Genomic DNA, 24,156 nt, shown 5'->3' with positions numbered 1-24,156 from the left:
TCAAAATGAGATCGACAGGAAGTGCAAAATAGCTAAGCAGGCATGGCTAGAGGACAAATGCAAGGATGTAGAGGCTTATCTCACTAGGGGTAAGATACATACAACCTACAGGAAAATTAAAGAAACCTTTGGAGAAAAGAGAGCCTTTTGTATGAATATCAAAAGCTCAGATGGAAACCCAGTTCTAAGCAAAGAAGGGAAAGTAGAAAGGTGGAAGGAGTATATAGAGGGTCTATACAAGGGTGATGTACTTAAGGTCAATATTATGGAAATGGAAGAGGATGTAGATGAAGATGAAATTCGAGATATAATACTGCGTGGAGAGTTTGACAGAGCACTGAAAGACCTGAGTCGAAACAAGGCTCCGGGAGTAGACAACATTCCATTAGAACTACTGACAGTCTTGGGAGAGCCAGTCCTGACGAACCTCTACCATCTGCTGAGCAAGATGTATGAGACAGGCGAAATACCCTCATACTTCAAGAAGAATATAATAATTTCAGTCCCAAAGAAAGCAGGTGTTGACAAATGTGAAAATTACCGTACTATCAGTTTAATAAGTCACGGCTGCAAAATACTAACGCGGGTTTTTTAGAGACGAATGGAAAAACTAGTAGAAGCCGACCTCGGGGAAAATCAGTTTGGATTCCGTAGAATTGTTGGAACACGTGAGGCAATACTGACCCTACGGCGAATCTTAAAAGCTAGATTAAGAAAAGGCAAACCTACTTTTCTAGCATTTGTAGACTTGGAGAAATCTTTTGACAATGTTGACTAGAATACGCTCTTTCAAATTCTGAAGGTGGCAGGGGTAAAATACAGGGAGCGAAAGGCTATTTACAATTTGTACAGAAACCAGATGGCAGTTATAAGAGTCGAGGGACTTGAAAGGGAAGCAGTGTTTGGGAAGGGAGTGAGACAGGGTTGTAATCTCTCCTCGATGTTATTCAATCTGTATATTGAGCAAGCAGTGAAGGAAATAAAAGAAAAATTCGGAGTAGGTGTTAAAATCCATGGAGAGGAAATGAAAACTTTGAGGTTCGCCGATGACATTGTAATTCTGTCAGAGACAGCAAAGGACTTGGAAGAGCAGTTGAATGGAATGGATAGTGTCTTGAAAGGAGGATATAAGATGAACATCAATAAAAGCAAAACGAGGGTAATGGAATGTAGTCATATTAAGTCAGGTGATGCTGAGGGAATTAGATTAGGAAATGAGACACTTAAAGTAGTAAAGGAATTTTGCTATTTGGGGAGCAAAATGACTGATGATGGTCGAAGTAGAGAGGTATAAAATGTAGACTGGCAATGGCAAGGAAAGCGTTTCTGAAGAAGAGAAATTTGTTAACATCGAGTATAGATTTAAGTGTCAGGAAGTCATTTCTCAAAGTATTTGTATGGAGTGTAACCACGTATGGAAGTGAAACATGGACGATAAATAGTTTGGACAAGAAGAGAATAGAAGCTTTCGAAATGTGGTGCTACAGAAGAATGCTGAAGGTTAGATGGGTAGATCACATTACTAATGATGAAGTATTGAATAGGATTGGGGAGAAGAGAAGTTTGTGGCACAAATTGACTAGAAGAAGGGATCGGTTGGTAGGGCATGTGTTGAGGCATCAAGGGATCACCAATTTAGTATTGGAGGGCAGTGTGGAGGGTAAAAATCGTAGAGGGAGACCAAGAGACGAATACACTAAGCAAATTCAAAAGTATGTAGGTTGCAGTAGGTTCTGGGAGATGAAGAAGCTTGCACAGGATAGAGTAGCACGCAGAGCTGCATCAAACCAGTCTCAGGACTGAAGAGCACAACAACAACAACAAGGACAACAAAACACCCAGTCCCTGAGTGGAGAAAATCACCAACCTGTCGTGCTGACCACTCAGCTACCAGGTGCGGACATCAGCACAATAACATAGGTTTACGTAGAAAAAGGACAGAATGGTAGAATGGAGCTCTCATATTTGAAGGTGTTCTCGATTAGGCACGTGGTGGCTTTGGGTTGCAGGGTGGGATCAGTCAGCCAGAAATCCCCAAGTTGTTCTATTATGGCACCCCATCATGGTTTTATAAAGGAAGCATTGGCGTGGGTGAGTCTCCCAGCAGTTTCCTTCGTGTTGTTACCCTGCAATGCTGACAGAGCCCAGCGTCCACTGAGCAGCTGATCTCGATGCAGTCACCTCCGTCAGCAACAATTCCGGTAGCAGAAGTTGAGAAAACTACAGTAGCTCACACTCCCAGCACTGTCCAACTGGCGGACATAATGGCAGCGACCCACTGTCTCTCGTTGATGGCTGGCAAACTGCATTCCAGGGCTGGTGCTGGGCCAACGTGGCGGCGTCTCCAGCCCCACGATTTCATGATGAACTGCCCTAGCTCAGAGCGGATTTAACTGTACTGCATAAACAGCATTCAGGATAGTGCCCTAAGTGTCACAGCCCCATGGTAGTAGAGCTGCAACACTAATGCAAGTGACTTTAGTACATAATGCTAGGTGCGAGAAAAAGCTGCATCTTGAGAATGTCTTTATTGTATCACACGACTAGTTTTGATGGGGGGGGGGGGGGGGGGGTAGGCACATTACATCCACAGACCCCCCCGCCCAAAAGAGTATTTGATTTGCTTGCCGCATTTGCTATGTATCCTTGCTACTAGCACACTTGAGTCCATACCCGACACTGTGTTGTCTCCAATCACTAGTTGAGTGATAAAATAAAGACAATCTCAAGATTCAACTGTGGTAGTACTTTTTCGCATGTATACCATCGGCTGAAGTCCCTCGACCATGCAATAAGTTGAAAATGTTAGGTATTTGTAGCGTATCGGGCAGCACTTGCTTGGGGTTTGCTGTGCCTTGCAGCATTTATGCAGTGCACTTCAGCAGCTGCTGGTGTGGAAAGGCTTGTGCATTCTTCTGGTTAGGTACTGCTGCATCAACTATTTACACACTCCACCTGATTGGCTTTCCTTACAACATTACAGCGGCTGTGGTTGGTGTTGCTGCAATGTACTTCCTACTTTGCATGTTTCTGACCAAATAAGGTGGATGCACTACAGTGACTACATTATCAACGAAGTTGCCAGATTTCCTGATGTATCAGCATAGACTGTCGAATGCTTCTTCAGGAAATGATAGCCACTCCTAACCAAATATCACTACGTAAGAACAGTGGGCATAAAAACATATTAACTGACAGTGGCCAGAGATGAGTGACACGCTTTGTCATTGACAATCGATTTCAAACTCGATAAGAAGTGAAAGTGGCAGTGAAAGCAGTTCTCTCTCGAACAGCTTCCGAGTGACTATTGTGCACTGTAAGCAATGGGCATTTTAAGTCGGATACCTAGCCATAAGCCGTTGTTTACAGTTGGTTTTAATGGCCCAAACAATACAAAAACTGAGTTGTAGCTGATTGGACATTTGACACAATGAGGCATTTAATCACCAATCCATGAAGTGTATAGTTCAAAATGGTTCAAATGGCTCTGAGCACTATGGGACTTAACATCTATGGTCATCAGTCCCCTGGAACTTAGAACTACTTAAACCTAACTAACCTAAGGACCTCGCACAACACCCAGTCATCACGAGGCAGAGAAAATCCCTGACCCCGCCGTGAATCTAACCCAGGAACCCTGGCGTGGGAGGCGAGAACGCTAACGCACGACTACGAGCTGCGGACTGAAGTGTATAGTTAGAGTTGGAGATGATTCTCTGATGGTTTGTGGGTATTTTTCGTACTATGATTTCGACTCTATCATTCAGGTTACCGTTAACATGATCGAGAATGTTTACTTCAATAAACTCCATGACCAAGCGCTGTCCTTCCTTCAAGTGTTGCCCTTTCTTCTACATCCAAGATGACAACAGGCGTGCGCAGAGGACTCCATCCATTTTCTCCTGGTTTGTTTCTCGTTCACTCTGTTACAAGTTTATTGGCCCGCTAAATCACCTAATCGTAATCTGACAGAGAATGTATGGGCTTATTTGGAGTGGTGGTTGATACATAGTTGTAGATATCCCCACGACTTGATATTTCTATGGGATCTAATCATCAGTTGCCCTCAACTGGACCTGGCATATCAGAAGGTTGTTTTTAATCGTATGGCAATTACACATGACTTTGGAAATATAATGCAATGTACACTGACATAAAAAAGTCAGAGTACAAAAAATAATTATTGTGGAGTAATAATTCGACAGAAAAGTGTGGTATTGTTTGCAGTAGTGGCTGATACATAGCAGTAGGCATCCCCAAGATTTTGTAGCTCTGTGGGATGTTATCATCAACTGCCTTCAACCCGATATGGCATACCAGAAGGTCATTATTAATTGTATGGCAATTACTAATCACTATACAAATATAATGCAATATACACAGAAGGAAGCGTAGAGTATTGAAATTTCAAGAATACATTTGTCCAGGTAACAGATTTAAGTGATTAACATTGTAAGATCACAGGAAATGTAAGCGCTAGATAATTCATTGAAGTGTTGGTACGCTAACAACAGGTGTAACCGCCAGAATGTTGAATGAAAGCATAAACACGTGCATGCACTGTGTTGTACGGGTGCCGGTTGTCAGTTTGCGAGATGAAGCTCTATGACTGTTGCACTTGATGGTCAATACAGAGATGGTTAACGCTATTTGCTTGGTTGGAGGTAGATCTGGTGATTGAGAAGATCAAGGTAACATGTCGACATTGTGTAGAGCATGTTGGGTTACAACAGTGCTGTGTGTGTATGAGGATTATCCCCGCAATGCTACACGTCTATGACAGCACAACAGGTCGAATCACAAAATTAACGTACAGATCTGCAGCCAGGGTGCGTGAGATAACCACAAGAGTGTTCGTCCTGTCATACGAAATCGGACCCCAGACCATAAATCAAGGTGTAAGTCCAGTGTGTCTAGCCCGCAGAGAAGTTGCTTCCTGGCCCTCAACAGGCCTTCTTCAAACCAATACATGGTCACCACTGGCACCGACTCAGGACCACGTTCCGTCAGAAAATAATACACCCGTCCACCCTGCCCTCTAATGAGCTTTGACTCGCAACTACTTTAGTCGCAAAAGGCGGTGGTTTGAGGTCAATGTTACGTACCCTACATGGCAACTGGCTCGGAGCTGTCCTTGAAATAACCGATCCGTAACAATTCCTGTGTCACTGTGGCGCCAACCTGCTCAAATTGCTGCTGTAGATGCAGTACGATATGTGAAAGCCATAGGTCAAAAATGATCGTCTTCCCTCTCGGTAGTGCCACGTGGCCGTCTGGAGCCCGGTTTTCTTGTGACTGTACATTCCTGTGACCAGCGCTGTCAGCAGTCATATACTGTGGCTACATTCCCTCCAAGTCTTCCTGCAATATTGTAGAAGGAACATCCAGCTTCTCGTAGTCACACGGCGTTTTACAAACTCAGTGAGGCCGTGATAAAGGCGTCTCTTTCGCCTTAAGGCTTGACATATCATCTCACCACGTCCAATCCAAAGATGACTATCGCTCACTACCGTTACAGCGTGTATTTACAGCAAAACTGATCTGCATCCTTATAATGGCGCAAATAATACCACTTTTATGTGACTAGCGACATCTGAATGGACATCGTCTTTCAGAAGTAGAAACACGCCTACCAACTTTAGATTATGTCGTACAACTCCTCCTTGGCGTTGTGATTTCTTTTTCGTCCTTGTGTATAATATAATACAATATGTACATAGTTTTCCAATTCATAGGCATATTATTTATAATTTATCACATCTGTTGTAGTGTTCAAAAAATCTGATGATTTCCTGGATTCGAATATCAAGGAGACCCTTCCACATGTGCGTGACAGTCTGTTCGGAAAGCCATAGATGCACTGTGCAGCGGTAGTCTTTTCCCATCTCTACAGTGGGTCACCGCATCTCCAATGATTGGTCTGGGTCCTGTTAAATATACTCCATGTCCTGCAGGGCAGATCAAATTCTGATGGTTTCTTGTTTTAATGGAGAAAACTCTGGAGCTCTGGTTGAATGTTATTATGTCCTTCATGCATCGAGGCTTCTTGCAGACTGAGGTTATGGTTCGTCAGGTTGTTGTCTATTTGAGTAAGGGATATTCGGATCGTAGTCTGTTGATTTCGACAGCAGGTATGGCCTCATCAATTGGCAGCTGCTGCTTGTTGCAGATTTTCCTATAATCAATTAGAATATTAGTCCTTCTTCTCAGATTAAGTGATGAAATGTGGCTCAGGGCAGGTAGTCGGAACACTAGAGTGGAATTTACTGTGCCAGTAACTATCCGCATATTTAATTTAGTTCCGTATGTACCACCTCCGTGTGGCAGTCGTTTATCCAGACGAGGTGGCAATACCATACGGCTGAAAAAACAAGTCGGAGGGTGGATCATCGCAAGGTCGAAGCTGTTGAAGCCCATGAGTATTGTTTAGCTGCTCTCTTTGTTGCGCGCTTTAACTCCAGGGTAATGTGGATGTTTGCTATGGGCCTGTATGTTATTGTCCAAAAACTTGTCCAGTTCTCGGTTGGCTAGGATATTATTCAGATGAAAGAAAGTGCATTCCGTTTTGATAGTTTGAAGTCCACTTATACTAAGGTATTGTCCCATTCTGCTTAGATCTTTTGTTAATAAGTGTTCGGTGATCTCGACTTGTGAGTGCCGTACTGCTGTCACCCAGTCACCAGTATAACCAATTCCTGGGCTGAGTGGCTGGCATGTCTACGATATACAAGCTAAATAGTAGAGGGCCTAGGACGGCGTCACGGCGTAGGCCTTTGTTGAGGGCCATATGGTTGTTAGTGGTGCTGCCTATAACTACCTGAAAAGGTCTGTCACTCAGCATTTTATTAAGAAGTTGAACTATTTATGCTAGCCGCTGTGGCCGAGCAGTTCTAGGCCCCTCAGTCTGGAACCGCGCTGCTGCTGCGGTCTCAGGTTCTAATCCTGCCTCGGACATGGATATGTGTCATGTCCTTAGGTTAGTCAGGTTTAAGGAGTTCCTAAGTCTAGGGGACTGGTGACCTCAGATGTTAAGTCCCATAGTGCTTGGAACCATTTGAACCATTTGAACTATTTTTCTGTAGAGAAGTACACGGAGCAGCTGACGGACATGGTATCATAAGCAGAGTACAGGTCATTAAATACACGGATGTCATCAGTTGTTTCTATGTAAGTTGTCGGTAAATGCACTTCATCCACAGACCTATAGTTTGGTCGGAATTCGGCCTGTTCAACAGGAATCTTCCTAAGAGTCTCGATTCTTATTCTGCTGTGCATCAGTCTCTCAGATAATTAGTACATCATACTGAGAAGGACCATAGGACGATAACTTTAAGGTTTTCAGTGGGTTTGCCTGGATTTAAGATACCAATGATCTTGGTATGTTTCAGAAGTTGTGGAACGGATCCTGTTTGCAGAATGATGGAGGAAAATCGGGCTAGCCATGATTTATCATATTTTCCGCGCTGCAGGAGATATTATGGATGCATACCATCAAAACCTGGAGCTTTGCCTGACTTAATATGTTGTACGGCCATTGAAATGTCTTCAGGAGTGTATGGGAGATATGATAATTCTGCCGTCATGGTTCTCAGTTCTCGCTTCGCTTGTATGGCGTGACGTCGGGAAACAGGTAGTTTAGACGTTGTGACAATATATGAAGCAAATTCATATGGTTTTATAAAGATTGTTTGCTTGTTCTTCGATTCGCACCTCCCGTCTAGCTTAACAGTCACGCGGACATTCAGCTTAAATTTTTAAGCCAAGGTTTTCAAAGTTAATTCTTGATTTCTAAATATACGTCCTGTCATCCTCTTCCTTATTCTAGTCAGTATTTTCCACAAATTCCTTTCCTCGACTGTCCTGCGGAGAACCTCCTCATGTCTCTTAATACCCGACAACTTAAATTTTGGAAACGACTCTGTAAGCCCACATCTCTAACACTACACTTCTTTGCACTTCTAGTTTTCCCACATTTAATTTTCCAGTTGTATTCTTCTCAGACATGTCTTCTTGAAACAAGTATTTATATTTGATAGCAGTAGACTGCTTTTAGCAGTGAATCACGTCTTTGTCTGTGCCAGTCTGCTTTTAATATCCTCCTTGCTTCATCTATTACCTGTTACTTTGCCATGAAGATAGCAGAATTTTTAGATTTACTTCATGACGCCTATCTCTTTCTCTGGTTTCATCTCAATAAGTATTATGTGCTCAGTAGACAGTTAATTCCAGTTAAAAGGTATGTCATCTGTGAATCTTTTCATATACATCCTTTTTCAATCCTGCTTCTGAAAATTTTAGTTTCACCATTCCTTCTCCGAGAAATCGGTTTAGCAGTAGTGGGGAAAGACTGTGTCCCTGCCTTACGTCCGTTTTGATCTAAGAAGTTTTCTCGTGTTAATCTTTTTTTCTAAGGATTTCAAGTAGATTGCCCCAATTACATGTCGATTTCTTTGTAGTTCGTGCAGTCATGAGCATTATTTACGATCAGTTGATATGAAATTCAACTACTTGCCTCATAAATTAATTCAACGACGTATCATTGTACCTACGACCCTATCTTCAAATGTTACATAGTCTTGTCGACTGGGACTGCTCACATCTGCCCAAAATTCTATGAAGAAACGTTTTCCGGCTCATCTTCAGATATTTTTACGGAACTATATATGACGGCAGTATCTGTTCCCGAAAGAACAGTTACCGTCGATGACCATGCAGCTTTCCTAGGAATGAAATGATAATTAAGTTGACACCCTAGCTGCAAGCAGGCGTTGATACACTTCATTGGGGACATGTTGAAAATCTGTGCCCCGACCGGGACTCGAACCCGGAATCTCCTGCTTACATGGCAGACGCTCTATCCATCTGAGCCACCGCGGGCACAGAGGATAGTGCGTCTGCAGGGACTTATCCCTTGCACGCCCCCCGTGAGATCCACATTCCCAACATGTCCACAACACTACATTCGTAGTGCGCCTAATAGATGTTTGCAGGAGATCCCGGGTTCGAGTCCCGATCGGGGCACACATTTTCAACATGTCCCCAATGAATTGTATCAACGCCTGCTTGCAGCTAGGGAGTCAATTTAATTATCATTTCATTTTTACGGAAGTTACACAGCTGTTTCAAGCATAGTTGTGGGTGCTGGCTTGCGACATTATGAGCGCTTTTTGTTGTTACTATCCACCTGTTTGCTTCCATTGTGGTGGTCAGTTGATACCACATCACTCACTTTTACGCAATATGTATGGATATACACTATGATAATGAAACATGGCCACCGTCCATCATGTGCTATACATAAGTTGCCTGTTTCGCCTTTCCTTGTACAATCCGTACATGCTCGTTCCATTTCATATTCCTTTGCCGAGAGTTTAAAACATATGGTAGTGTTATACGCTGTCGAAGGCTGTCGACAAATACTGCGCAAGTGTACTGATTTTTCTTAAACCTGGCGTTTATGCTGTTGTAGAAATAAAAGTATGCAATGAACCCTAGGTGATAAAATTGTGTAGACGACGATTTCATTAGAGATTGAGAACAATCTTAGATCGGGGGAAAGATGAAAAAAAAAACAATGCTCCTTACCTTTTAAAAGAACAATACAAGATGCCCAAAGCGATTTAGGAAAACCATAAAAAAATTCACTCTTGATGTTCGAAAGGAGGTTTGAATCGCCGACTTCCCGAATGCAGAGCACATGTGCTAACCACGGCGTCACTTCGCTCCGTATCAAGGCCCCGACGCTCTGAATGTCATGTTACTTATTTCTACCTTTGCCGCACTGTTTGGTACGGCCGAGTCTGCCGCTACTGTCTACCGCAATGCCTGAATCATAGGGTGATGTTTTCCTAATGCTGGTACCACAACAATCAATTATCGCAGGAGCGTACGGCAGTCTGCGTGCCCTCTGACGTCAGGGGGTGGAAACTAAAGATAGGGCCCGCCTACACTCGGACTGACCCACATAATGAGTGTTTCATTGGGGTGCAGTGCGGTAATGGACTGGCTCTGAAAATCGTAGCCGCACAGGTTCCGAAGCGTCCAGACTTATTTTAGTAACTTACTTCTTTTGGCAGTTTCAAAAGTAACTAGGTGAACGGCAGCATTCTATCTACTACCTACCTACATCTATCTACATCCGTACTCCGCAAGTCACCTGACGGTGTGTGGCAGAGGGTGCATTGAGCACGTCTATCGGTTCTCCCTTCTATTCCAGTCTCGTATTGTTCGTGGAAAGAAAATTGTCGGTATGCCTCTGTGTGGGCTCTAATCTCTCTGATTTTATCCTCGTGGTCTCTTCGCGAGATATACGTAGGAAGGAGCAATATAATGCTTGACTCCTTGGTGAATGTATGTTCTCGAAACTTCAACAACAGCCCGTACCGAGCTACTGAGCGTCTCTCCTGCAGAGCCCTCCACTGGAGTTTATCTGTCATCTCCGTAACGCTTTTGCGATTACTAAATGATCCTGTAACGAAGCGCGCTGCTCTCCGTTGGATCTTCTCTTTCTCCTCTATCAACCCTATCTGGTACAAATCCCACACCGGTGAGCAGTATTCAAGCAGTGGGCGAACAAGCTTACTGCAACCTGCTTTCTTTGTTTTCGGACTGCATTTCCTTAGGATTCTTCCAATGAATCTCAGTCTGGCATCAGCTTTACCAACAATTAATTTTGTAGGGTCTTTCCATTTTAAATCACTCCTAATGCCTACTCTCAGATAATTTGCGGACTTAACTGCTCCCAGTTGCTGACTTGCTATATTGTAGCTAAATGACAAAGGATCTTTCTTTCTATGTATTTGCAGCACATTAAACTTGTCTACATTGAGTTTCAGTTGCCATTCCCTACACCATGCGTCAATTCGTTGCAGATCCCCCTTCATTTCAGTACAATTTTTAATTGTTACAACCTCTCGATACACTACAGCATCATCCGCAAAAAGCCTCAGTGAACTTGCGATGTTATCCACAAGGTCATTTAAATTTATCGTGAACAGCAATGGTACTACGGCACTACCCTGCGGCACACCTGAAATCACTCTTACTTCGGGAGACTTCTCTCCATTGAGAATGACATGCTGCGTTTTGTTATCTAAGAACTCTTCAATCCAATAACACAGTTGATCTGATAGTCCATATGCTCTTACTTTGTCCATTAAACGACTATGGGGAACTGTATCAAACGCCTTGCGGAAGTCAAGAAACACGGCATCTACCGGGGAGCTCGTGTCTATGGCCCTCTGAGTCTCGTGGACGAATAGCGCGAGCTGGGTTTCACACGACCGTCTTTTTCGAAACCCATGCTGATTCTTGCAGAGTAGATTTCTAGTCTCCAGAAAAGTCACTATACTCGAGCATAATACGTGTTCCAAAATTCTAAAACTGATCGATGTTAGAGAGATAGGGCTATAGTTCTGCACATCTGTTCGACGTCCCTTCTTGAAAACGGGGATGACCTGTAACCTTTTCCAATCCTTTGGAACGCTACGCTCTTCTAGAGACCCACGGTACACGGCTGCAAGGAGGGGGGCAAGTTCCTTCGCGTACTCTGTGTAAAATCGAACTGGTATCCCATCAGGTCCAGCGGCCTTTCCTCTTTTGAGCGATTTTAATTGTTTTTCTATCCCTCTGACATCTATTTCGATATCTAGCATTTTGTCATCTGTGCGAGAATCTAGAGAAGGAACTACAGTGCAGTCTTCCTCTGTGAAACGGGTTTTGAAAAAGACATTTAGTATTTCGGCCTTTAGTCTGTCATCCTCTGTTTCAGTACCATTTTGGTCGCAGAGTGTCTGGACATTTCGGTTTGATCCACCTACCACTTTGACAAAAGATCAAAATTTCTTAGGATTTTCTGCCAAGTCAGTACACAAAACTATACTTTCTAATTCGTTGAAGGCCTCTCGCATAGCCCTCCTCACACTACATTTCGCTTCGCGTAATTTTTGTTTGTCTGCAAGGCTTTGGCTATGTTTATGTCTGCTGTGAAGTTCCCTTTGCTTCCATAGCAATTTTCTAACTCGTTTGTTGTACCACGGTGCATCTTTTCCATCTCTTACGATCTTGCTTGGCACATACTCTTCTAATGCATATAATGCATGCTAACAAATACCATTTGCTCACTTGTGTGCAGCTAATCATGGGCTAACAGTGCAGCGGTTGCACTCTGCACATACGAGGGCTATTCTTTTACTAGTTCCGACATGTCGCAAGATGAAACCGACAACGAAAACCAAAAAATGTTTTATTTTAAACACTTAGCTACTTTCCAGCTACTTCACTACATAGCCAGGTCTCCTAAAGACATTTGTTGTAGTGTTGTACCAACTTTACAATGCCTTCGTCATAGAAGGCAGCCGCTCGTGCTTTCCGTCAACTCTCTACGCTCTCTGGCGAAACGCAGGTCTCATAACCAGCGGTTTATGTGGGCAAAGATGAAACTCAGAGGGAACCATGTCCCAGCTGTATAGTGGGAGAACAGACACTTCTCATCGAAAAAGCTGCAAGAGCGTCTTTGTTGCAGGAGCAGTCAGGGCCGCTGCTAGGTGTTCTAGCACACTAAGCGAGAATTGAAAAATTACGCTCCTTCCATTTTACTACTAACGGACTGGCGATACCCCACCCCACACCCCCCCTCCACCCCCTCTTCCACCAATATTAACATCCAACGGCACAAAAAATGCAGATCTCCTATTATACTTTTAGTCGTTGTCTGGGGACAGTCTACAAATTTCATGCTTTGCCCTCAATGTTTTAAAGCTGACTGCCGACAACAAGTCTCCTCACTTTTATTTATTTTTGCCCGGTTTTTCAAATTTCCCAAAATAATTGAAATAGGAAGAACATGCTGAACATTTTAAACTTTAACTAAACTGACGTTAACAGTGTGTCCATATTGTGCATCAATTACCTATTTTGTTTAATAGTAAGGAAATGGACAAATGAAGGTGTGAAACTATGTTCTAACAAATGAATTTATCCTTGACTTCAGAAATTATGCTATGCTGATAGGAGACACTGCGAAGCATCAGACTAGGTCATCTGGATAATCGTGCTGTTATATCGCATCTATTTTAATTTAAATATTTCTAGAGGAGGAATAGATCCCATCTTTTTCAGCATCCACTTTCTTGCGAGTAAATAAATATATAATGCCTTGTCTGCATTTTCTATTGTGAGTTCTACAACTTTTATTATTCTAAATGGTCTAAGGGACTGTCTGCTGGTCGTTCTGTTGAGATGCTTCCAGGTTCGAATCCCGATGAGGCATGGATTGTGTGGTTGTCTAAAGGCAATGGCTCTTTCCATTGTTTCAGTTGCTTCAGTTTGGAGGTAGGTATAGGCAATGTGTTTACTTTCGTGTGTGAGAGTAAGTAAAGATTTATTAAGTAACTGTTCTGTATGCATTTGAAAACAATGTTTTCTTCTTTTCCATGTTTTCTCCCTATTTGCCAAATTCTTTCACTGTTTTATTTGACATTAATCTTTTCTTCACTTGCCAACCCTAAAATTTTGTCATCCTAGGCGGCCACCTGTTCTTGCATAGTTGGAGAAACGGTTATGGGTGAAATGTGCTGCCAGGCATTGTCATGAAGGACGACAATGACTAATGACAATATTTTTTTCACTTACTCCTGAATTTCCATTCATGGATGATTCTCTCGAATGGACTGATCCACTTGGTGAACAAGACCACCTCATGGTACTCACTTCCTTTCCTGACTATCTGCATCGTTGACGTCTGTATGTTCTGCTCCAAAGTTCCTGCATCATCGCCGCAAAACGTTGCCACACATGACAGTTCTGTTATGCAGGCTGCATGAAATCAGGTGAAGCCCCTCAGCACACATTTCACATTTGGAGGGAGATTCTATTGTTCTACTCATCTTCACGTGCTGATCATACGCTTAGAACTTGAAAGTTGGACGTCACATGATCGACTGGCATACTAGAGACAGTGCGCTATACACCTGCACAGAATTTCATCGGATTTTCAGTGTGGTTTTTATTTTCGCATTTATCAGACGTTGAAAATAAATAGCCCTCGTATTAAGGCAGATATTGATAATCGATAACTAGGGGTGAAAGGGAAAGAAAGTAGCAAAAAGACCTTCGGTTTTTGATAATGCAGTTCAAAGAGAACGAATCTTTGAACTTAAATTTCAGTGGTTGGAAGAGGAGAACTGGGCGTTCATTAGGTGATGAGAATGAGTGAATATCATTTACTGATTCTTTTTAATGAAGGATGAAATCAGCCAATTGATTGCACAAACTTTATTGCGCTGACTGGGTTTCGAAACATACTAACGGTATCTTCACCAGAATAAGCTACAGTTATCTATAATAACTAATCAACAAAGGAAATTTACAAGCTTATGGAAAACCTTAAGAAATACTACAACTTATTGAAATAGAATAGATATTACTTACATAGGTTCAAATTGCATGGAGCATTAATAAATCGATGTAATCTGATCTGCTTAAGTTACATAAGTATAGGCTCTCTTGTGAAGTCAGCAAGGTGGAAACTGAGCTGTGTGCGGCACCTGTGAGGCTCGAGTAGCGTAGAGTGGCACAAATTAAGAAAACGGTTTTATTAAAAATGAAAATAGCTTTAAATAGTAACTAAGCTTAAAAGCAGGAATAAAATGGTAGGTAATAGATTAAATATACAGGCAATGAAACAGCTGTTGATACACCCCATCAGTTCAACGCAGATAGCATTAAAGTACTCAAAATGAACAGAGTCAGCATCGAAGCAATAACAACTATGGACTACGACAAAAACAATTAGAGGAAGAGGAAAACGATATTTGATAACTCTTTTATTTTAATTGTATTGCGTAACACATCTAGTGGTAATTAGGGATTTGGTTTGGTTGTAAGTCTCCTATGTTGATTAAAAATTTTTTGTAGGCAACTATAACTTATTTAAATGCAGATACCCTTTGTCAGTATTGAAAACAGTCCAATGCAATAAAATTTGTGCAACCAATTGGCTGTTATAACCTTTCATTAAAATCGTTGCTGAACGTCAGCCATATTCGAGATTTTGTTTGTTGAAATACACTACTAGCCATTAAAATTGTTACACCACGAAGATGACGTGCTACAGACGCGAAATTTAGCCAACAGGAAGAAGATGCTGTGATATGCCAATGATTACCTTTTCCGAGCATTCACACAAGGTTGGCGCCGGTGGCGACACCTACAATGTGCTGACATGAGGAAAGTTTCCAACCGATTTCTCATACGCAAACAGCAGTTGACCGCCGTTGCCTGGTGAAACGTTGTTGTGATGATTCTTGTAAGAAGGAGAAATGCGTACCATCACGTTTCCGACTTTGATGAAGGTCCGATTGTAGCCTATCGCGATTGCGGTTTATCGTATCGCGACATTGCTGCTCGCGTTGGTCGAGATCCAATGACTGTTAGCAGAATATGGAATCGATGTGTTCAGTAGGGTAATACGGAACGCCGTGATGGATCCCAACGGCCTAGTATGACTAGCAATCGAGATGACAGGCATCATATCCGCATGGCTGTAACGGATCGGACAGCCACGTCTCGATCACTGAGTCAACAGATTGGGCGTTTACAAGACAACAACCATCTGCACGAACAGTTCGACGACGTTTGCAGCAGCATGGACTATCAGCTCGGAGACCATGGCTGCGGTTACCCTTGACGCTGCATCACAGACAGGAGCGCCTGCGATGGTTTACTCAACAACGAACCTGGGTGCACGAATGTGCAAAACGTTTTTTTTTTTTTTCGGATGAATCCAGGTTCTGTTTACAGCGTCATGATGGTCGCATCCGTGTTTGGCGACATCGCGGTGAACGCACATTGGAAGCGTGTATTCGTCATCGCCATACTGGCATATCACCCGGCTTGATGGTATGGGGTGCCATTGGTTACACGCCTCGGTCACCTCTTGTTTCTATTGACGGCACTTTGAACAGTGGACGTTACATTTCAGATGTACTACGACCCGTGGCGCTACCCTTCATTCTACCAGTGCGAAACCTTACATTTCAGCAGAATAATGGACGACCGCATGTTGCAGGTCCTGAGGGGCCTTCCTGGATAAAGAAAATATTCGACTGTTGCCCCGGCCAGCACATTCTCCAGATCTCTCGCCAACTGAAAACGTCTAGTCAATGGTGGCCGAGCAACTGGCTCATCACAATACGCCAGTCACTACTCTTGATGAACTGTGGTATCGTGTTGAAGCTGCATGGGCAGCTGTATCTGTACACGCCATCCAAGCTCTGTTTGACTCAATGCCCAGGCGTATCAAGGCCGTTAAGACGGCCGGAGGTGGTTGTTCTGGGTACTGATTTCTCAGGATGTATGCACCCAAATTGCGTGAAAATGTAATCACATGTCAGTTACAGTATAATATATTTGTCCAATGAATACCCTTTTATCATCTACATTTCTTCTTGGTTTAGCAATTTTAATGGCCAGCGGTGTACTTATTTTTAGGGGATTCACTTATCCTGCAGTATACGCTGGAGGTTTCGTCGTGGCTGCAGGACCACCAGCCTGGAAGGTGATATTGGACGCCACCGATCCCCTAGTATTGGCCACAGACCTGTAAGATCGGTGTAAGAACCGTGGCCTATCTTTAGCGTCACAAATTTCCTACATACAGCAGACAGCACAGTATCTCACACTCTAAAAAACCTACCACAACAAAGGTCAGAATTTAATAATGATTGTGGTGTTGCTCACGTTGCTAAATACAGCATTTTCGGGCAACAACTAAGTTATTATGTGGCAGGTGTTATTGGAGCACAGTTAATAGTCATTTCATGTAATAATGAAAAAACTGGGCGCTCATCTGTTTGTGTTCCCCACGCTGGTCTCGTATTATTATGCCTCAATCGTTGAAAATCTAGGTGATTATGATTGGAAGCTCGGATGCAAAGAGGCCTGGGTTTTATCGTGCTGTATTCAAAAGTTTTGTAGATTCGCTTCACAAACCATTCTTAAAGATTACACCTTTCAAAGTTAGCACAATAGTGATGTAAAAAAAATATCAGCACTCCGAATTTGAGTTACACTTCCTTTTAATGGCAATATCACGTAAACACAAAATATCACTTCACAATACAAAACATACGTGAAAACATCTTCCTCACAGTCCCTGTTAAAGTTCACATTTTCTAAGCTGACGATAATATTCGTCTTTCCAACATGACGTCCACGACATGACTTTCCAAAGGTCCGGCTCTCTAACAAGTTAACAACCAACTATTATCGCTTACGTGTCCAAAAATCAGAGTTACAAGTACGTCAAAGATCATAGTGACAAAAGAAAGAATACACATAAGAATAATATCATTGCAATATAAATATTTCGATGTATCACAAATGAAATCAAATCTGAATGTTGTCTCAGAAATATGTTAAGTAGTTAATAGAAAAACAGTAGAATATTACTGGTATCGAGAGGTTCAGATGAGGTGCCGTAATGCTTACGTAATTCAAGTACCATTACAAGATGAATACGGAATGAAATGACAGTTTTATATCAAGAGCACCCACAAAGGATATTACGTTTAAACTTTCATAAATGCAATATTAATCAAACTGTACAACGTTAAAAACTTTCTAAAATCCACAGATTAGTAATTAATAAATAATGTCAGAACTGATTCCAAATGCTACTATACTCGAAATGTTAAACTTAAACTATGCAATATTAACAAAACTGTGTAATATTGAAAAACAACATAATTTAAAAGTTCTTCTGAAATCCATATACTCTCATTTTGAAGAAAGTAAATTTCAAATTGACTAAATGGTATCATTACACAAAAAATTGAACTTCACTGATGTGATACTACAGACACAGCTTTTGATAATTAATGGTACTGCTTAAATATCCCTTTCCGCCACGCAATAATCAAGGAAAGTGAATCCACTGTTTATTCAATTTGTAACGAGGATCACTCCACCGTAACAAGGAGAACACATAAAATTACTAAAGAACCCTGTTCTCCCATCAACACTGAACACCACATAGATAACATAGAACTACTAGTGCCCAGTGCAGCATCTTAGTTGTAGTGCATTACACGCTAAGCTTTCTACAAGCCAAAGGTACAGCAGCCTTAACAATTCATCTTTCACGCAAGGCAATTTAGATAGCTTAGCGTGTCTTGAGGTAATCTTACACATGTTTTTTGGGCGATCTCTGTTTACGTACATTTTTTGTGAAAGCCAAGATCGCTTGATTTTAAGAACTTCATCCAAATACTAGTTTCCACGCCCCGTCCTCTCATCTTCAGATTGGCATTACACTTTGCGTATATGTTCACATACATGTGTCGTCGACATTGTGAGAACGATGTGTAAATACATTCAAAAATTCCTTGTGGTTTGTCACTTATAAAACAGAACGCTGTCCAATGGGTTGTCAAATGAATGAAAGGTAAAAGTACAACATCAATAGCACCAGTAGAATTAAAAATCCACGCCATGTCGATGACATCACGAGGACTAATAGCAACTGGAATAACGGTCTTAAAATCAAGAGATATTGGATATAACACTGACCACTAGTATAAAAAGGCCGGGCAGACTGCCTAATCGCAAATTGCATAATCAGTTTTCGCACTTAGGGGCGAAACCATAAATACACTTCCTGGCATTTTTCACCTGAATGCTTAAAACGTATAACACTTTTGCAGTCACTACTGCTAACGGACAGACTCCTCGCTTTTGTCGTGCGTCTGGCACTAGACAACATATTGCAATAAGAATTCTAAATAATAAATAATTTGTACGCTCAGGACACAGGCATCAGTTCTGGAATCACATTCTTACACAAGGTTATAAAATGTCACTATAAAACAACTTTATAGCAGTCAGCAAAGACAAAGAGATAGAACAGCCCACAACCTGCTGCAGACTCATGCCAGATAAACAAACCACAGCAGTAAGGTACTAAAACGCTGGAACATCTGACGTGGGTTGCGCTCCATGCAGACACTTCATATTAACTCATAAAATTCTGACCCTCTTCTGCACCCATAGATGGTGCACATGACCCACTACTCAAACTCCATAGTTAGTTCGTGGAGTCTGCTTTCCAAATGTTTGCACACAGTTCATGCCCTGATCGATGCACGTGCGAGAGCCCCTCTCTTCAGTGCGAGACCCTTTCTCTAAGTGAACAGTGACTCTCTTTCAAAGCCGGCCGGAGTGGCCGAGTAGTTCTAGGCCTTACAGTCTGGATCCGCACGACGACTACGGTCGCAGGCTCGAATCCTGCCTCGGGCATGAGTGTGTGTGATGTCCTTAGGTTAGTTAGGTTTAAGTAGCTCTAAGTTCTAGGGGACTGATAACCACAGCAGTTAAGTCCTATTAGTTAGGTTTAAGTAGCTCTAAGTTCTAGGGGACCGATGACCACAGCATTTAAGTCCTATAGTGCTCAGAGCCCATTGAACCATTTTTGGAGACGCAATCAGCAGTCGCATGTGGACCAGGTGGCAGTAACGGAAACTGACAATGCTACCATATGGGAACAGCAACGGCTAATTAAGCATTCTCATATCTGCTAGACTCCAACAAAGCAGAACTGTGTGTGCCAAGTGATCTTACCCAAGCTCTAAACGAAGTGGACCCACGAAAATAGGGTTCGTCTGCCTTTTCCCTTATTATCTTTCTCTTAATCTCATTGTTTAATCTGCTATACATTCTTCAGGCAGAGAACTCTCTTCTTCTTCTTCTCCCTCAAGCATTGGACCAGTTGTCCGTCGTCACTTCTTGATTCAGTCATCTTCTCTTGTGTGTACAAATGTTCGTTTTTCGTCAAAGGGCGTACTGTTGGAGTTGGTTTGGAGTAAATTCGTCGCCAATTGCATTCTTTTCCGTATTCTTTAGTCCTTTCGTATCAGCTATAATTTCCTACATTCTTCTGGTTACCTCATTTTTTATCTGTCTCCTGCTGTTACTCGCTGGACTGTTCTCAAAAGTCCCACCTCGGTTGCATGGAATACACTACGTATTCTAGAGTTCATATTCCAGTTTTCACTTCCGTGTAGACCACGGGGCACTGCCATAACTGTATAACATCTTATCATTCGGTCCTTTCGTAATTTTCCCCTGGGCATTTGTTTGGTTGTGGCACAAATTATATTGAATCTCTCGGTTATTTTTCTATATCCACTTCGTCACCACATGATACATCACAATAAAAGTGTACCAAGTTGTTAATTTGTCCTATTGTTTTCTTTTCTAATGTGAATTTACATCTTAAACGTTGTGAGCCTTGAAAAGCCATGGACTTTGTTTTAACTGAAACTTCCTGGCAGATTTAAACTGTGTGCCGCTCCAAGACTCGAACTCGGGATCGTTGCCTTTCACGGGCAAGTGTTTTACCAACTGAGCTACCCAAGCACAGTTCACGCCTCGTCCTCACAGCTTTACATCCGCCAGTACCTCGTCTCCTACCATCCAAACTTTACAGAGGCTCTCCTGCGAGCCATGCAGTACTAGCACTCCTGAAAGAAAGGATACTGCAGAGACATGGCTTAGCCATGTAAGTTTAAATGAATTCGGTTTGCAGTTTTATAAAGTTCATATGACTCTCTTTAAACTATCTTTGTTATTCGAGAATAGAATCTGGTGGGTTGCAAATCTAAAGTTGTGATAACGTTTCCTACTTTGAAACTGTACTTTGTATTACATTTTATAATCCCTTGTTTCCGTTCCCAGGCAATGTAAATGAAAAAAAGTGTCGGTAACGTATGGCATCCTTATTGAGAACTTTATTATTATATCTTTGCACAATATTTGCAGACTTCACATTTGCATTCATATGCGATACTGACTATATACAGGGTGTTTCAAAAATGACCGGTATATTTCAAACGGCAATAAAAACTAAACGAGCAGCGATAGAAATACACCGTTTGTTGCAATATGCTTGGGACGACAGTACGTTTTCAGGCGGACAAACTTTCGAAATTACAGTAGTTACAATTTTCAACAACAGATGGCGCTGCAAGTGATGTGAAAGATATAGAAGACAACGCAGACTGTGGGTGCGCCATTCTGTACGTCGTCTTTCTGCTGTAAGCGTGTGCTGTTCACAACGTGCAAGTGTGCTGTAGACAACATGGTTTATTCCTTAGAACAGAGGATTTTTCTGGTGTTGGAATTCCACCGCCTGGAACACAGTGTTGTTGCAACAAGACAAAGTTTTCAACGGATGTTTAATGTAACCAAAGGACCGAAAAGCGATACAATAAAGGATGTGTTTGAAAAATTTCAACGGACTGGGAACGTGACGGATGAACGTGCTGGAAAGGTAGGGCGACCGCGCACGGCAACCACAGAGGGCAACGCGCAGCTAGTGCAGCAGGTGACCCAACAGCGGCCTCGGGTTTCCGTTCGCCGTGTTGCAGCTGCGGTCCAAATGACGCCAACGTCCACGTATCGTCTCATGCGCCAGAGTTTACACCTCTACCCGTACAAAATTCAAGCGCGGCAACCCCTCAGCGCCGCTACCATTGCTGCACGAGAGACATTCGCTAACGATATAGTGCACAGGATTGATGACGGCGATATGCATGTGGGCAGCATTTGGTTTACTGACGAAGCTTATTTTTACCTGGACGGCTTCGTCAATAAACAGAACTGGCGCATATGGGGAACCGAAAAGCCCCATGTTGCAGTCCCATCGTCCCTGCATCCTTAAAAAGTACTGGTCTGGGCCGCCATTTCTTCCAAAGGAATCATTGGCCCATTTTTCAGATCCGAAACGATTACTGCATCACGCTATCTGGACATTCTTCGTGAATTTGTGTTGGTACAAACTGCCTTAGACGACACTGCGAACACCTCGTGGTTTATGCAAGATGGTGCCCGGCCACATCGCACGGCCGACGTCTTCAATTTCCTGAATGAATATTTCGATGATTGTGTGATTACTTTGGGCTATCCGAAACATACAGGAGGCGGCGTGGATTGGCCTCCCTATTCGCCAGACATGAACCCCTGTCACTTCTTTCTGTGGGGACACTTGAAAGACCAGGTGTACCGCCAGAATCCAGAAACAATTGAACAGCTGAAGCAGTACATCTCATCTGCATGTGAAGCCATTCCGCCAGACACGTTGTCAAAGGTTTCGGGTAATTTCATTCAGAGACTACGCCATATTATTTCTACGCATATGTGGAAAATATCGTACTTTAGAGTTTCCCAGACCGCAGCGCCATCTGTTGTTGAAAATTGTAACTACTGTAATTTCGAAAGTTTGTCTGCCTGAAAATGTACTGTTGTCCCAAGCATATTGCAACAAACGGTGTATTTCTATCGCTGCTCGTTTAGTTTTTATTGCCGTTTCAAATATACCGGTCATTTTTGAAACACCCTGTACTTCGGACTGGACAGTTGCGACCACATGTAGTGGCATGCCTCTTTTTTCCATTATATTCCATAGTTTTCTTCTGTGTACATTAACAACGACATTAATATAGAATACGCTAAGAAGAATTGGAAGATGAAGAAGCTTGCACAGGATAGAGTAGCATGGAGAGCTGCATCCAACCAGTCTCTGGACCGAAGACCACAACAACAGCAACAACAGGATTTATATGTAGATTGAAGGGGATCACTGCTCTCAGCTTCAGCGGGACCTAAAGCGGAATCAGCGGCGGCACTTCCACCGAACGCCGCCTATCCACCTATCATATAATATACACTACTGGCCATTAAAATTGCTAAACCACGAAGATGACGTGCTACAGACGCGAAATCTAACCGATAGGAAGAGGATGCTGTAATATGCAAATGATTAGCTTTTCAGAGTATTGACACAATGTTGGCACCGGTGGTCACACATACAACTTGCTAACATGAGGAAAGTTTCCAATCGATTTCTCATACACAAACAGCAGTTGACCGCCGTTGCCTGGTGAAACGTTGTTGTGAAACCTCGATTAAGGAGGAGACAAGCGTACCATCACGTCTGCGACTTTGATAGAGGTCGGATTGTAGCCTATCGCGATTGCGGTTTATCGTATCGCGACAATGCTGCTCGCGTTGGTCGAGATCCAATGACTGTTAGCAGAATATGGAATCGGTGGGTTAATCAGGGTAATACGGAACGCCGTGCTGGATCCCAACGGCCTCGTATCACTAGCAATCGAGATGACAGGCATCATATCCGCATGGCTGTAACGGATCGTGCAGCCACGTCTCGATCCCTGAGTAAACAGATTGGGCGTTTACAAGACAACAACCATCTGCACGAACAGTTCGACGACGTTTGCAGCAGCATGGACTATCAGCTCGGAGACCATGGCTGCGGTTACCCTTGACGCTGCATCACAGATAGGAGCGCTTGCGATGGTTTACTCAACAACGAACCTGGGTGCACGAATGCGCAAAACGTTTTTTTTTTTTTTTTTTCCGGATGAATCCAGGTTCTATTTACAGCATCATGATGGTCGCATCCGTGTTTGGCGACATCGCGGTGAGCGCACATTCGAAGCGTGTATTCGTCATCGCCATACTGCCGTATCACCCGGCTTGATGGTATGGGGTGCCATTGGTTACACGCCTCGGTCACCTCTTGTTTCCATTGACGGGCACTTTGAACAGTGGACGTTACATTTCAGATGTACTACGACCCGTGGCGCTACTCTACATTCTACCCCTGCGAAACCTTACATTTAAGCAGGATAATGCACGACCGCATGTTGCAGGTCCTGAGGGGCCTTTCTGCATCAAGAAAATATTCGACTGTTGCCCTGGCCAGCACATTCTCCAGATCTCTCACCAATTGAAAACGTCTAGTCAATGGTGGCCGAGCAACTGGCTCGTCACAATATGCCAGTCACTGCTCTTGATGGACAGTGGTATCGTGTTGAAGCTGCATGGGCAGCTGTACCTGTACACGCCATCCAAGCTCTGTTTGACTCAATGCCCAGGCGAATCAAGGCCGTTAAGACGGCCGGAGGTGGTTGTTCTGGGTACTGATTTCTCAGGATCTATGCACCCAAATTACGTGAAAATGTAATCACATGTCAGTTATAGTATAATATATTTGTCCAATGAATACCCGTTTATCATCTCCATTTCTTCTTAGTGTAACAATATTAATGGCAAACAGTGTATTGTAATAAATATGGG

The 24,156-nt window shown here is 42.8% G+C and overlaps 1 protein-coding gene and 1 non-coding gene across 2 annotated transcripts in view; one reads left to right on the top strand and one right to left on the bottom strand.

Moving 5' to 3' along the window:
* The window catches only part of LOC124623017 (lachesin-like), a 384,735-nt gene that overhangs the window by 25,328 nt on the left and 335,251 nt on the right, over nucleotides 1-24,156 (top strand). The window lies entirely within an intron of this gene.
* Nucleotides 8,804-8,878, bottom strand: Trnat-ugu. The gene has a single exon. It is a non-coding gene; the product is annotated as a tRNA-Thr (tRNA).

This window comes from Schistocerca americana, chromosome 7 (genome assembly GCF_021461395.2).
Source record: "Schistocerca americana isolate TAMUIC-IGC-003095 chromosome 7, iqSchAmer2.1, whole genome shotgun sequence".
Classification (NCBI taxonomy): domain Eukaryota; kingdom Metazoa; phylum Arthropoda; class Insecta; order Orthoptera; family Acrididae; genus Schistocerca; species Schistocerca americana.
The sequence above is the reverse complement of the archived record's forward strand: the minus strand, read 5'-3'. Positions and strand labels throughout refer to the sequence as shown.